General features: G+C 44.6%; 1 long non-coding RNA gene across 1 annotated transcript in view; it reads right to left on the reverse strand.

Annotated features, from left to right (window-relative positions):
- Positions 1 to 4,052: 4,052 nt before the first annotated feature.
- Positions 4,053 to 16,234, reverse strand: part of LOC112408613 (uncharacterized) — a 63,700-nt gene continuing 51,518 nt past the window's right edge. The window contains exon 3 of the long non-coding RNA XR_003004980.1: positions 4,053 to 4,217. This is a non-coding gene — a long non-coding RNA (uncharacterized LOC112408613). The remainder of the gene's footprint in view (positions 4,218 to 16,234) is intronic.

Consider the following 16,234-nt stretch of genomic DNA (forward strand, 5'->3'; position numbering starts at 1 on the left):
TCCCCTCTCCCCACTTGTGCTCTCAGTGTGCTTTAGAGTGAAGAAAAAAGTGTGGGATTAATATTAGTGCCATAGAACATCCCTGGAGCTCCCTCATCTGTGCCACAGCCTGTGAACTGGGACCCCAAAGGGAGCACACTGTTCATGGGAACACATCTATCCTTAGTTTCTTGGCAGAAATAAAAGTTGAGAATAAATGGTTTAAAGGATGATAGAAGAGGATCAAGGAGCACCAAGGGGATCATGGCAGGTCCGATGATGGTTAGCTGGCCACTAGAGGAGAGAAGTTGATATGCAAAGGGATTTTACTTTAGGGGTTTTGGTATCACAGTGCAATAATGTAGATAGAGTGCCTTGAACCCAGGTAGATTGGATTTAGATCTCAGAGCCAGCACTTAGAAGCTTATGGCCCAGGGGAGTCTGCGTGAAGTTTTTCCCACATCAACAACCAACTCACTGGCATCAACTGTGCAACCAACAATTCAATTTAATGCTGATACTGTCTGCCTGGAGTTAAAGGGCTGATACCATTTACCTGCAAGCTAAAGGGCTCAGACTGCCCTCACTTTAGACCCAGCTGCAAATGGGGAGTCCAGGCTACCCACACTTCTACCTGGCCAACTACAGACTTCGGGTTCTCATGGCCCCCCTCTCCAGATTTGGTAATTTGCTAGATTGACTCACAGAACTCAGGAGAACACTTAACTTATGTTTGCTGGTTTATTGTAAAGGATGCAAATGAACAGCCAGATGAAGAGGTACTAAGTCAAGAAGGGTCCAAGTGCAGGACCTGTGGAGCTGGAGCGTGTTACCCTCCTGACATGTGGATGCAATCTGGAAGTTCTCCAGATCTTGTGGTTCAAGAGTTTTTATTTTATTTTCCTTTGGCCGTGCCGCGCAGCATGTGGGATCTTCAGTTCCCCAGCTAAATATCGAACCCAAGCCCCCTGCAGTGGAAGCGCAGAGATTTAACCACTGGACGGCCAGGGAAGTCCCTCAAGAGTTTTTAACAGAGCTCTTCTCTCCCTGGAGAATGGGTGGCTAAAAATTTTACACGATTGGTCTTTCTGGTGACTGCCTTCTCGAAGCTAGCTAGAGGCCACAATGGGTCAGTCATTCGAATAAAAAAGAAACTTGTATCACTTAGGAAGTTCCAAGGGTTTTTGAAGTTCTGCGCCAAGAATGGGGATAAAGACCATATACAATATTTATTATTATACCACAGCTGGGAAGTCTCAATGGCTGGGGCCAGAATCGTATGAAGACTCATCACTCTCATGCCTAGTGTTGATACAGTCTGGGGGACCTCAGCTGGGGCTGTCAGTGGGATACCTCCATGAAGCCTCTTCATGCGTTTGGGCTTCCTTACAGCATGGCAAGTCCCAAGGGCAAATATCCCAAGAGAGGGAGCCCGGAGGAAACTGTATTGCCTTTTATAGACATGGAAGTCACATAGTGTCTCTTCTGCCCTTGCCGAGATTCAAGTTCACCTCTTGATGATAAGAGGGTTAAAGTCTCATTGTAAGAAGAGCATGTGGGGGCTTCCCTGGTGGCGCAGTGGTTGAGAGTCCGCCTGACGATGCAGGGGACACGGGTTCGTGCCCCGGTCCGGGAGGATCCCACATGCCGCGGAGCGGCTGGGCCCGTGAGCCATGGCCGCTGAGCCTGCGCGTCCGGAGCCTGTGCTCCGCAACGGGAGAGGCCACAACGGTGAGAGGCCCGCGTACCGCAAAAAAAAAAAAAAAAGAAAAAAGGAGAGCATGTGGAATGGGAGACATTATTGAGGCCATCTTTGGAAAATTCGTCTGCCACAACACTTCATTCAAATAGAAGGTAACTCATACGATACGATCCAGCCCACTCTTGGGCATATATCGGAACAAACCTATAATTCAAAAAAAGATATGCACCTCTATGTTCATAGCAGCACTATTCACAATAACCAAGACATGGAAACAACCTAAATGCCCATCGACAGATGAATGGTTAAAGAAGATACGGTACATATCTACACTGGAATACTACTCAGCCATAAAAGAATGAAATGATGCCATCTGCAGCAACGTGGATGGACCTAGAGATTATCGTACTAAGTGAAGTAAGTCAGACAGAGAAAGACAAATATCATACGATATCACTTACATGAGGAATCTAGAATATACACAAATGAACTTATCTGTAGAACAGAAACAGACTTATAGACATAGAGAACAGACTTGTGGTTCCCAAGGGGGAGGGGAGGGGGAGGAGGGGTGGAGTGGGAGTTTGGGGTGAGCAGATGAAAACTATTTTTTTAAATTAATTATTTATTTTCCGCTGCACTGGGTCTTCGTTGCTGGGTGCGGGCTTTCGTTGCAGCGAGGGGGGCTACTCTTCGTTGTGGTGCACGGTCTTCTCATTACCGTGGCTTCTCTTTGTTGTGGAGCATGGGCTCTAGGTGCACAGGCATCAGTAGTTGTGGTGTGCAGGCTTCAGCAGCTATGGCTCGAGGGCTCTAGGGTGCAGGCTCAGTAGTTGTGGCACACGGGCTTTGTTGCTCCGCGGCATGTGGGATCTTCCTGGACCAGGGCTCAAACCCGTGTCCCCTGCATTGGCAGGAGGATTCTTAACCACTGCGCTATCAGGGAAGTCCCCAAACTGTTATATATAGAATGGATAAACTGTAGAGTGCACAGAACTATGTTCAATAACCTGTGGTAAGCCATAAGGGAAAAAAATATGAAAAACAATGTGTATATCGATGTATAACTGAATCACTTTGCTGTACAGCAGAAATTAACACACCATTGTAAGTCAACTATACTTCAATAAAATAAATTTTAAAAAAATAGGTTACTCAGACTCAGAGGTTCAATGACTCTGTCGTGTTCTAAGAAATATATTTGGTCTTTGTCCATAGTTCCTGGCTCAGATTTCATAAATCCCTGGAGTGGCTGCTCACCATGAAGACTAAGTGATTAGAGGGCTAGGACTTTCAGCCTCACCCACCATCCTCCAGGGAGTGAAGGGGGGCTGGAGATTGAGTGCAATCACAGGCCAACGACTTCATCAATCAAGTCTACATAATTAAACCTGGATAAAAACTCTGGACATCGAGGCTGGGGAAACCATCCAGGGTGGTGACCATCTCTATCTACCGGGAGGGTGGTGCACCCTGACTCCATGGGGACAGAAGTTCCTGTGCTCAGGACCCATCCAGAACTCGCCCTGTGTACCTCTTCATCTGGTTGTTCATTTGTATCCTTTATAATAAAATGGTAACTGTCCATATAGCACTTTCCTGAGTTCGGTGAATAATTCTAATTAATTATCAAACCTGTGGGCGTTGTGGGAAGCATCGAATTTGTAACTGGCTCAACAGAAGTGCAGGTGGGTTTGTGGCTGGTGTCTGATGAAGTGGGGACACTCTTGTAAAGCACTCTGCTCTTAACTTGTGGCGTCCGTGCTCACCCCAGGTAGTTAGTGTCAGAACGGAACTGTATTTTAGGACACCACTTGGTGGTATCGGAGGATTGGTGCTGGAACATGTCAACTAAGCCCCCAGACATCATAGAACAAAGATAAGCTGTCCCCAGGCCGCTCTTTCCAAATCCTGACCCAGAGAATCTGCAAGCATAATAAAGTGGCTGTGGTTTTACGTCACTTACTTTGGGTTGGTTTATTTCACAGTCATAGATAAATGGACCCATGTGGTCCACCTTGAGAGTTGTTAAGGACCAGAAATAACATAAGGAAATCACCTCATTTGGGGCCTGACATAAAGCAAATGCCAGAAATGATAACTCTTTATTTTTTTTAAGATTTATTTATTAAGTTATTTTTGGCTGTGTCAGGTCTTAATTGAGGCATGCAGAATCTTCGTTGAGACATGCGGGATCTTTTGTTGCGGCACGAGGGCTTCTCTCTAGTTGTGGCGTGAGGGCTTCTCTTCTAGTTGTGGCGTGCAGGCTCCAGGGTGCGTGGGCTCTGTAGTTGTGGCGCAAGGGCTTAGGTGCCCTGAGGCATGTGGGATCTTAGTTCCCTGACCAGGGACCGAACCCACGTCCCCGGCATTGGAAGGTGGATTCTTTACCACTGGACCACCAGGAAGTCCCGGTAACTCATCATAATTTAAAATGTGAGAGGATTGTGGGAATTCCCTGGCGGTCCAGTGGTTGGGACTTGGTGTTCTCACTGCCAGGGTTCCAGGTTCGATCCCTCGTCGGGAAACTAGGATCCTGCGGCCAATAAATAAATAAACAAACAAATAAATAAATAGTGAGAGGATTGTAACCAACTAGCTGTATTTTGCCCCATCAACCTTTACTCCTCTCCCCACTGTCCACCACACTTCCAGGAAATCTCAGAGTCAACCCCATGTAGCAGAGACCCTCCTCCACAAGCTCCAATCACTTTCTTCTACCTGGAGGTTATGAGGATGTTTTTAGGTGCCAGTGTAGGGTCTGGAGCCAGCACCCTTTTGCAAGGCAAGCCCTTTTGCCAGCCTTTTTCATCTTTTGCCTTTTGGAAGCCAAGGTCCATTTTGATCTGGGGTTGACCCTAAGACTATTCGTCCAGGCGTTCTGTGTACCCAGGCTCAAGAGAGTCCTGCAAAGTTTGGGCGGGGGGCAGTGGGGAGCAGGTGAGGAATCTGCTCAGCCTCTGTTGGGAACGTAAATGGCTTATCTGTGAGCTCCCTCTGCCCTCTGTTTGCCACAGCCAGTGGAATCCTGCCATGGACTCACATCATTCCTCTCTGTGTTCTGACTTGCCAAGGATGCAGAACAAAGGTTCTCCACCCACTCTTTGGGGCTATTAGGTAGACAAGGCCCCACCCACTCACTCTATTGTGTCTCCTGCCAAGCAGCTCTCCCTCCCTCCCTCTGACGTTTTTTCTCTTTAAGTTGAATTGTGAAACAGATGCAGTAACAAGGAGACCTGGATTCCAAGATCAAACAAACCAAAGCAAAGTTCGTAACCATGGAAATGAACCTTTGCATTAGATGATCACTGCCTTCAGATGAATAAAGTCCAGGAGCTTCCTCTGATGTTCATGCTCACAGCCGTTGTGGGAAAGTTATCTAGTGTGCCTTATGGCTAGGCAAGTTATGTTAGGGCTGGACTCGGCAGAAGAAAAGCCAGGCACTGCCCCATGTTCTACGATGGGCTGGACTCGGCAGAAGAAAAGCCAGGCACTGCCCCATGTTCTACGATGGGCTGGACTCGGCAGAAGAAAAGCCAGGCACTGCCCCATGTTCTACGATGGGCTGGACTCGGCAGAAGAAAAGCCAGGCACTGCCCCATGTTCTAGGATGCGCGCTGAAATGCTGAAAGGTATTCTGGACTGGGAACGTTACGCAGTTCAAGTCAATACACTTTCATGTGTGCCCACCAGGGGTCAGCACTTAGTAAGCACTTGCCATGAGCCATGCACAGTGCTGAATATCTGCACTAAATAATTTTTTTCCTCAAAACAACCACATGGGGTAAATATTCTTATGGTTCCCATTCTACAGATGAGCAAATAGAGGCTTAGGGGGGTTAATATCCAGGGTCATAGAGCCAAAAGAAGGCAAAGCTGGGATTTGCACCCAGTCTGTCCAATATGAAAGTCTAGCCTCCCAGTTACCAACCTGTACCATATCCTCTGCTATAAACGCCAGGCACTGGCCCTGCTGCCCGGGGTACACAGAAAATAAAACCCATTACACTCCGTGGACCTTTACTGAGACCCTATTCCATATGATGGACTGTGTCAGGTGCTATGGAGAATAAAAACTAAGACACAAGAAGATAGCTCATTGCGTAGTAAAGAAAGGAACAACAGGGCTTCCCTGGTGGTGCAGTGGTTGAGAGTCCACCTGCTGATTCAGGGGACACGGGTTCGTGCCCCGGTCCGGGAAGATCCCACATGCCGCGGAGCGGCTGGGCCCGTGAGCCATGGCTGCTGAGCCTGCGCGGCCGTAGCCTGTGCTCCGCAACGGGAGAGGCCACAACAGTGAGAGGCCCGCGTACCGCAAAAAAAAAAAAAGATGTTTTAAAAAAATGTAATGATAAATCCCCACCCTCGCCTTCACAGAGCTCTCAGGTGGTCAGCTACTAGCATTCAGAACGTCCCCTTAGCATGAAAGTCCATGCCAAAGGACTGCTGAAGGTCTAATTGTGTCCCACAAAAGGCTATGTTGGATCCTGACAAGCATGGAGGGAAGACGATGTGGAGAGACACAGAGAGAAGACGGCCATCTACAAGCGGAGGACAGAGTCATGGAGCAGCTGCTCCCTCACGGACCTCAGGAGGAACCAACACTGCTGACATCTTGATTTTGGACTTCTAGCCTCCAGAACTATAAGGCCAATAAACTTCTGCTGTTGAAGCCACACAATTTATGGTGCTTTGTTATGGTGGCTCTAGCAAATCAACACAGATTTTGGCACGGGTGAATGTGACGTTATTTGGAAATGCAGTCTTTGCCTGTGTAATTCAGATATAAATTAAGGGAATTCCCTGGTGGTCCAGTGATTAGGACTCATTGCTTTCACTGCCAGGGGCCCAGGTCAGGGAACTAAGATTCCACAAGCTGCAGGCCAAAAAAAGAAAAGAGGTCATAATAGAGTGGGGTTGATCCTCAACCCAATATGACTGAAGTCCTCACGAGAAGAATAGAAGAAACACGGAGATGGAAACACATAGTAGGAAGACAGTATGTGGCAGTGGGGGCAGAGATTGGAATTATGTAGCTAAAAGCCTAGGAACGCCAAGGATTTCTGGCAACTACCGTAAGCTACGAGAGACATGGAACAGAGTTTCCTTTGAGCCTCCAAGAAGGAATCAACTCTGTCAAATGACACCTTGATTTTGGACTTCTGGCCTCCAGATCTGCAAGAGAATAAATGTTTGTTGTTTGAATCCACCTAGTTTGTGGTACTTTGTTATGGCAGCCCAGTTCACCATGGTTCCTGGTTTTGTGAAAAGAAAGTAATCTTTCCTTAACCTTGTGTTTCCTTCTTCCTGTGTCTCTTCAAGGACCTCCTAATCGCTCACCCAAGCTTTGGTCTTTCCAGCCCTGCTTTGAAGACCTCCCTACCCTTGTCTGCTAAGAGAGTCCCCTCCTGCTGTAGGGCTGCATCGCCTCCGAGTCATTCACACGTACCTCTCTCTGCCTCCCCAAGCCCTGGGAATGCACTCAGCCCTCTGCTCTTTTGTTGGTTCTCCCTGCCCACCTCTTGATTAATTATATGCAGCAAAAAGATTGACTCTGGGGCTTCCCTGGTGGCGCAGTGGTTGAGAGTCCGCCTGCCGATGCAGGGGACGCGGGTTCGTGCTCCGGTCCGGGAAGATCCCACATGCCGCGGAGCGGCTGGGCCCGTGAGCCATGGCCGCTGAGCCTGCGCGTCCGGAGCCTGTGATCCGCGACGGGAGAGGCCACAACAGGGAGAGGCCCACGTACAGGAAAAAAAAAAAAAAAAAAGATTGACTCTGCCCAAGGGAGGGGTGGAGAGGGAGTGGAAGCTGGAGACATGGGATGAGACCAGACGTTGAGCAGGAAGCAGGTGTCATATGATCTGCTAAGGAGTTTCAGCCTCATAAAAGGGGATGCAGAGCTCCTGCAAGCTTTGAAGCAGGAGAGTTCCTTTGTTTGCACATACTTATTGAACGCTTGCTGTATGCTAGGTACTGTGCTAGATGCAGGAGAAATATACCAGGCAGGAATGCTTTCCTTCAACTGGCAAAACACCTGACTGGCAGTGACTTAAACCACAAGTACGTGTATTGTTCATCTAACAAGGACACTGGTGTCTTCAAGGATCCAGGTTTTTTCAACTTTTCTCATGTTTGTTGCCTCGTGGTCTTGAATGGTGACACCACTGACCAAGATAGGTGTTATGGGCTGAATTGTGTCCCCTCAACATTCATAGGCCAGAGTTCTAACCCCTAGCGCCTCCGAATGTGACTGTCTATGGAGAAGGAGCCTTTAAAGAGGCGATTAAGGTAAAATGAAGTCATATGTGTGGGCCCTGATCCAAGATAACTCGTGTCCTTATAAGAAGAGGAGATTAGGACACACAGACACACCGAGAAGCAGCAGGGATGCATGTATACAAAAGAAAGACTATGTGAGGACACAGCAAGGAGGCCATCTACAAGCCGAGGAGAGAGACTTCAGAAGAAACCAAACCTGCTGACACCTTGATCTTGGACTTTAGCCTCCAGAACTGTGAGAAAATAAGTTTCTGTAGTTGAAGGCATCCAGTCTGTGGCAGCCCCAGCAAACTAATACAATATGGGATACAGGGGAAGAACAGGCTGGGGGTGGGCGGGAGGGAGGAGAGCCGGTTCTCCACACACTGATTCAAGCTGTTCCCTCACACAGGGGTGCTCTCCTGTCCCCCACCAGCTGGGCTCAGCCAAGTCCCCTCAGGCCCCCAAATCACACCGTATTCTCTTAGAGACCTCAGTCTCCCTGGGACTCGTATTTTAGGGCAGAAGGTTCCCCGCAGCCCCCCCTAGACCATGAAATGCTTGTTTGGTTTTGAACATTTCACGTGGTTGTTTGAAGGGAGAAAGATTCGCTGTTCCTCCTTTTACTACGTGATGAATTACCTTCTTGTGTTGTCATCCTTCTTCATTCACCAGGGCACCTGCACATGGTGCCTCACACAGAATAGAGCCTCAGTCTCTGTTAAAGGTCTCTGGCGTTTCACAGAATAAAGTGTGAAATGGGGAACCCAGTAAAGTGCATAAGATACCGTAGGGTCACCAATGGCTTTGCGATAAAATAGGAGCTCAGTCTCTGAGGGAATCCTGAGAGATCTGGGGTGGCCCACATTCCTCACCCCTCTGTGCAGGGCATTTATCAGGAGAGTAGGCAAGGGGTGTGTGTGTGTGTGTGTGTGCGTGCATGCGTGTTTGTGCAATGAGGCTGTCAGCGGGGATGTGGGGGGACAGATGGCCGGCCTGGGGTGGAGGCTGATTTCTCTCCCCCTCCTTCAGGGCCCTTGCAGGTTTCCAGGTCGAGACTGGCTAAAATAGGCTGAGAAACACTAGGATTTATTTATTTATTTTTTTAACGACACCAAGTTTAAGCAGCGGGCCTTGAGAAGGAGAAGAAAAACTGGCATTTCAATGCTTATGAGTAAGACGAGACAAGCAGAGATCAGCTAACACCATGGATGATACCTGGATTTCAGAAGGTGTTAAAGGAAAAATTACTCTCATGAGGAGCCACGGGGGAGACAGATGGGGTTCAACTCCAAGCACAACAAGGACAAAGGGGGGATTTATAGCCAGGGATCAGGGTGACCAGGCCAGTGCATGGAAAATCACTGAGAGGAAACATCAGGGTAGAGGGATCCTTGCTAAACTGACCGAACAGCGTTCTTGCTAAAGGCAGGGCGAGGACTTACACATGAAAGTTTGGAGATGAGGAAACTGATCAGATATCAAGGGTGAGGTACTCTCTTTAAAGTGACGTAGTAGAAGTGAAGTGAGTCAGAAAGAGAAAGACAAATACCATATGATATCACTTATATGTGGAATCGAAAATAGGACATAAATGAACTTATCTATGAAACAGAAGCAGACACACATAGACACAGAGAACAGACTGGTGGTTACCGGGGGAGGGATGGAGTGGGAGGCTGGGGTCAGCAGATGTAAGCTATTATATATAGAATGGACAAACAACAAGGTCCTACTGTGCAGCACTGGGAACTATATTCGATATCCTGTGATAAACTAGAATGGAAAAGAGTATTTAAAAAAAGAATATATATATATGTATATATATGTGTGTGTGTATATATATATATAAAACCAAATCACTTTGCTTTACAGCAGAAATTAACACAACATTGTAAATCAACTATACATCAATTAAACAAATAAATAAAGTTACCTAGTAGGATTCTTGCTAAAACTGAGGGGCTGGGGGGGCCCAAGGTGAATGCCTAGTCGAGAAGAGAGCATCTTGTCAACACAGCCCCACTGAGAAGCACATAAAACACAGGGTGGGAACTGGAGGGCTAAATATGGGTAGAATGCAAATATAAACAGTGTTGTGTAATATCTGTAACTATGTGTAATATTTTATACATTATTTATAGATGAAGTTTTATATATACTGTAATATTTGTAACAATTATTTTTCTTTTCTCTACGTAGATTTGATAGAGGAGAGCTCAGCAGAAACCATATTTAAATTTTCAATCTCTTATTTCCTGAGAAGTTAACCTTTTGATGAATACTGATGAAATCTCATGATACCACATCCATGATTTAGACAGTTTGGGCCTAAAATTTTCTGAAAGATTATACAACTATGGGTGAAATCAGTCTCATTAATCTTTGATAAACTGTGGCGAAAGAAAGAAGCACTAAAAGGTCAGATTTGGGCAAAGTTTTTCCCAGTTATCCATACAGTCTGGTTCCATTCCTAGAACACTCAATAGTTCAACAATGTGACTTAGGAATACACAGAAAATTGCTGGAACTATGAAGAAAACAGGGGAGTAAATTCCACTAAAGCCAGAAAAGTGGTTCCCCAAGGGGAAGGAGGGGATTCCTCTTGGGAGAGACACATATTGGGTTTCTGGGATTCTCCTGACATTCAGCTTACTGATTGTGGGTAGTTCCAGGAATTTTCGATTTGTAGTTATTTATCAATCAGTACATATTTATATTTTATGCCCTTTTCTGTATGTGTATTATACCACACACTTAAAAGTTTAAAAAAAGTTTATCTTAATTTTCAAGAAAGGAAAAATTAAAGAGGAGGCTTTCAGAAATTACACACCAAAATAATTCCTGAAAAAAAATTCTAGAACAAGTAACTGAGGACGTGGAAAGAAAGTGGTGATGCTAGGAGCTTGCACTGGTTCTTTTAGAACAAGCTGAGCCCAAAACATCTGAATTTTGTCTGTGTATGGAGTTACTAGACTAGTGGGTCATAGATTGTAGGAAGCATTCGACAAGACCTTTCATGATACCCTTGTGGACCACGCAGAAATGTGGGTTGGACCAAAGAAAGCTTATCTGAAGGATACTGAGGTTGGCTTGCTGTGGATGCAAATGTTTTGATACTTTCCGGGTAGAGAGGTGAGTTCTATGCAGTGTTATGCCACTAAATGCTTAACAACTGGCTTTCTGAGAGAAAAAGTCCTGATTTGTAGTGTTTGCCAACTTCTGTGGTGTAAATACTCCCACTGTGACTTATTTCAAGTCTGTGTTTGACAACTAACTTGCAAAATTTTTGAAAATGTTGCTGGCCAATCTAAGCTGGCTTCACTACACTGCTGGGTCTATGTCTTCTCTTTTGGATCTAGACAGGTTTGATTAAGATGTAGAAAACAAAATTACGGTTACTGGGGGGTGGGGAGGCGGGGGGGGAGGGATAAATTGGGAGACTGGGATTGAAATATACACACTACTATATATAAAATAGATAACTAATAAGGACCTACTACTGTATAGCACAGGGAACTCTTCTCAGTACTCTGTAATGATCTCTAAGGGAAAAGAATCTAAAAAAGAGTGGATATAGGTATATGTATAACTGATACACTTTGCTGTACAGCAGAAAGTAATGCAATATTGTAAATCAACTATACTCTTAAAAAAAAAAAAAAAGAAGAGTCCAATGCGAGTGACTCTCTAGAATTGCAAAACTTAGTCATAAAGGCTGAGCAATCTCTGCTCTGATGCTGGAACACTCTCTGGGAACACCTTCTGGGAGCTCCGAGCTGCCATGTAATAAGTTTGACCACTTGAGAGCGCCATGCTGGAAAGGCCACATGTAGAATCCCCCAGCTGAACTCAGCCTCCCAGCCATCCCAACCGACATGCCAGATATGTGAGGGAAGATGTTTTGGACTCTTTGCATAGACTCAGCTACCAAGTGACCCCCATCAGTATCACCCAGCTGAGCCCCACCCAAATGCCTGACGTCCAAAGTCATGAGATTCAATAAAATGCTTGCTTTAAGCCACTAAGTTTGGGGGTAGTTGTTCTGCAGCAATAGATCATTGAAATACTTCCCACACCCATTTCCACCCCTTTCTCGACTTGAGGCTGGACAGTGGGACACTAATTCCAAGCCTCCCTTGCATCTAAATGGCCACATGAGAGTTTTGGTCAAGGAGATGTAGGCAGAAACCCCTGAAGAGGTTTTCACTTCCTGAATTAAAAAGGCAAACGCTTAAGAGGAGAAGCCTTTGTGCCATGCCTCATTCTTCCCAGCGGGGAATGTGGATATGATGGTTTGAGATTCTGCAGCTATCCTGTGTCAGGAGGACAAAGCTGGCCTGTAAAGAGAGTGGGAAAGGAAGAGAGAAGGGCAGAAGTCCTTTATCTGCCTCTGGATCTTTCATTACATGGAAAAAGGAAAATCTTACTTGCTTAAGCCATTGTTTGTGGGGATTTTTGTTATTTACAGCTGGAAGCAATTCCAATGGACATACTTTAAAGAAGCCAATTTGTAGCATGCTGGATGATTAAAACCAAAGAAGCTTAATCAGAGCTGGTTTCATGACTGGGTGATCTGTGTAGTCTTGCAGGGTCTCACACTCAGAAGGGCCCACACTTTGTTTAGTGCTCTCTGGTCTCTGTCTTGAAACTCTGAATTTTTGAACAAGAGGCCCTGTATTTTCATTTTGCACTGGACCCCACAAATTATGTAGCCAGTCCTGGGTTTAATGAGTCAGTATGACCCTAAATGAAATTTGTGAATGATCTGTCCTCAAACCTGGCCACGTAGAAGAGAACATAGAAGACATTATCAAAGTTGTAAATAGCACAGATTATCAATTAGTTAGATGACAGATTTACTATTTAAAAGGAAATCGAAACTGTCACAAAGCCCAAATCAGAAAGATGACATTTATCAAGAGATAAATGAGAAGCCTGTATTCAGAATTTTTTTTTTAATCCACAGGTCAGAGCTGTATATCTGGAAGGAACTCTGCTATAGGGACAGGGAATCAGGGCTGTGCCACTGCTGTTACTGTGTGTCTTAAGTGAATCACCACTTCTTTGGATCATGATATCTTTATTTGCATGGTAAGGGGTTTAGCTGGGTAACACCGGATTAATCTAATTACTGGGCTTGGTAATATTTTGCCATATAGTGGTATTTAGTAACAACAGCATTTCATCTGGGAAGGAGCCATGTACACATCTCCTTTAAGCCAGGTGAGTTGGTGAGGACTGGTACCCACTGGCCTCACACACAGCGTATACCACACACATACACGTATATATTTATATAATAAATATAAATATTATGTGTGTGTTCAATAGTTATAAATGAAATTATCATATATATAGTTATGGATCATTTGATCTTCATCCCATTTTATTGTAGTCACCCAGAATAGACCACATTATCCAATAAGGGTTTGTAAATAATAAACTTCCAATGAGAAAAACTGATGATGTAACATTTTATGAACATTTCCCAGAACAATAAAACAGAATCCAGGTGTCCCAGGTCTGAACCACTATCATCAAAACAGAACTTGCCTCCTCGTCGTACTGCAAGGATTAAATGAGGCGATCCAAGCCAAGTGCTCGGTGAGTTTTTACCACATATTTATTCTTCACCTAGTCGTAGCCAAAACTACAGGCTAAACTCCTCTTTGGCACCAAAGATGTGAAATTCCAAGGAAACCAAATCAGCTAGAGCTAGATGTTGACGCTGCCAATCTTTGAGGGGAAAAAACATGAAGAAGCCAGAGTGAGAGAGAAGGAAAGAGCTGCAAATGTTGTTTCCGTTTCACCTTAATCTACTGCTGAGGACAAAACGGAATTTTCCCCAAATCAACGAGTCAGCAATCAACTAGGTCACCGAGACAACTGTGAGGTGGTGCTGCCACCTGCTGGTCACAATGCAACAATTCTGTGACAATTGAAGCTGGGTTTCGGGGCCGGGGGGGGGCGGTAAGGAGGAAATTAATGATTAATGTTTTTTTTGTATTCTTGTACAACCGATCTTTTCCTGAACTTGTGTGCTCAGAAGGTAGTATTAACAGTGTTCGAAACTGTAACACACAAGGCAAATTCTGAAGCCCACGAATGCCTGATTTTGCACGTACCCATGGGATAACTAGGGAAAATACAGAAACCTTCTTTGCCTAAGACAGTGTGGTTGAAAGAAAATGGAGTTAGTCACCTGAGTTCAAGCCAATTCCAGTTCACTGGCGTGCTGGGTGCTGTCAGGTGAATGACTTAACTGCTCTTAGCTTTCCTCTGATATAAAAACTGAACTATTAATAGGATCTTTGAATGGGGTCTGGCTTCACCCCGGGGTGATGGCGTGTCTTGATAACTTTCCAAAGGAAGAGACAGTTTCCAGAGGCTCAACTTCCATTTACTGCCTTTTCCAAGGTTGATCTGCCTGACAACTAGGGTGGACGCAGCGTCAAGCTGGTCTTCAGTCTCCGTCCCTCTCTATAATTAATCTTCTCCCACTTTACAGAGGAAGCATCCCTGTCACCCACCCTCAGTCTCACTAAAGTGTCCCGTCCTTCGGCACATTTTTGGTGTTCTGGGGCACCAAACAAAAGGGAAATGGCAGTATCTCTGTGGACGCAAGAGAAGTGACTGAGTCACGAGTCCTGGTGAATCAGGTCGTTTCTCATGCATTGTTTGAAACAAAATTACAGGAGGACCTAATTGAATCGCCCATTAATACAGCATTAAGATTAAATTTGATGAAAGATGACTAAATGACTTCTGGCAGAGTGTGCTGAAGGAATCTCAAGAACTGAAAGACATGGCTGTAACAAAACTCCGTCCAGACCATCTTCTGACTTATGTGAAGCCAGCCCGTTTCTCCGAGCATATATCTTTTTTTTAAAAAAAAAAGTACTAGAGGGAATTTCCTGGCAGTCTAGTGGTTAGGACACTATGCTTTCACCATTGTGGGCCCAGGTTCAATCCCTGGTCAGGGAACTAAGATCCTGCAAGCCGGGCCACGCAGCCAAAAAATGAATGAATGAATAAATGAATAAATAAACAAAATTTAAAAAATAAAAAGTATCAGATAATTATAGATTTACAGGAGGTTGCAAAGATAATACAGAGGTCCGACATACCCTTCAACCAGCTTCCCTCAATGGTTAATCTTCTGTAGCTACAGTATAATATCAAAGCCAGGAAACTGATACCGGTGCAGTGTGTGTGTGAATAGCTTGTACCATTTCATCACGTGTGTAGGTTCACAGAACCACCACTACAATCAAAGTATAGAACTATGCCATCACCACAAAGATCTTCCTGGCGCTGCTCCTTTATTCTCACATCCACCCCTCCCCCCCACCATCGCTACCCCCTGGTAACCACTAATTTGTTCTCCGTCTCTGAACATTGACCTTTCAAGAGTGTTATATAAATGGCATCATGCAGTATCTGACTTTCTGAGATTGGCTCTTTTCAGTCATAATGCCCATGAAATTCACCCAAGTTGTTCCATGAATCAATTTTTTTTATTGCTGAGTAGTTTTCCACAGTTTTCTATATGAAAAGTGGGGATAGAGTTGATGCCAAAGCCTGATTCATTCTAGCAGTAAGTTATTTTTTTTTTTACCAACAAGATAAACTCAGTGTCACCAAAAAATCATCCATCTCATTAAGATACATATTTCTAATAAAGTTACTTTTTATGTTTTATAATTGTCAGTGTATTTGTTGTTTTAGTTGATTGTATACTACCGATCATTGTAATTGTACAGTAATACAAATTAAAGAGAATTTAAACCTTACAGCCTTATGATCATAGAAAATTGAAAATATGTAAATTTATACAATTTTGTTGGAGAGAAATGATGGGCGATCAACAAAAGCTCTTCAAACGTATATTTGGGTAGAACTCCGTAGATACGTGGAACAGAAACACAAGTTGAAGGAGGAAAGGAATGATGCGAAATTTCTGACTGTTAAAAGGGTTTGTTCACTATTCTGTAAATGGATCATGATGGGTATTAAATCACTGGGGGATTAAGGTTCCACAATATGCATTGAAAAGTGATCGGAGAGGTTTCATTTATTTGTTTGTTTGCGGTAAGAACACTTATCATGAGGTCTACCCTTTCAACACATTTTTATGTGTACAACACAGAACAGTGCAGGCAGATCTCCAGGATGTGTTCATCTTGCGTAAGTGGAACTTCATAACTGAAAAAGTGACGCTCGACTTTTATTTGAAAATGTCAATACCTACAGTATGGGAGTAATTACGTCCTTTGCAACAACTTAAAACTT

This window comes from Neophocaena asiaeorientalis, unplaced genomic scaffold (genome assembly GCF_003031525.2).
Source record: "Neophocaena asiaeorientalis asiaeorientalis breed wild unplaced genomic scaffold, Neophocaena_asiaeorientalis_V1.1 scaffold45, whole genome shotgun sequence".
Taxonomy (NCBI): Eukaryota; Metazoa; Chordata; class Mammalia; order Artiodactyla; family Phocoenidae; genus Neophocaena; species Neophocaena asiaeorientalis.